The following is a 441-nucleotide window of genomic DNA, read 5'->3' on the forward strand; positions in this document are numbered from 1 at the left end:
GGAGGCTAAATACAGGGGGTAAAGGTACAGAGTCAATGTGGAGGCTAAATACAGGGGGTAAAGGTACAGAGTCAATGTGGAGGCTAAATACAGGGGGTAAAGGTACAGAGTCAATGTGGAGGCTATATACAGGGGGTAAAGGTGCAGAGTCAATGTGGAGGGGGTAAAGGTACAGAGTCAATGTGGAGGCTAAATACAGGGGGTAAAGGTACAGAGTCATGTGGAGTCAGGGGGTAAATACAGAGTCAATGGAGGCTATATACAGGGGGTAAAGATACAGAGTCAATGTGGAGGCTATATACAGGGGGTAAAGATACAGAGTCAATGTGGAGGCTATATACAGGGGGTAAAGATACAGAGTCAATGTGGAGGCTATATACAGGGGGTAAAGATACAGAGTCAATGTGGAGGCTATATACAGGGGGTAAAGGTACAGAGTCA

This window comes from Oncorhynchus nerka, linkage group LG15, assembly GCF_034236695.1.
Source record: "Oncorhynchus nerka isolate Pitt River linkage group LG15, Oner_Uvic_2.0, whole genome shotgun sequence".
NCBI classification, from domain to species: Eukaryota; Metazoa; Chordata; class Actinopteri; order Salmoniformes; family Salmonidae; genus Oncorhynchus; species Oncorhynchus nerka.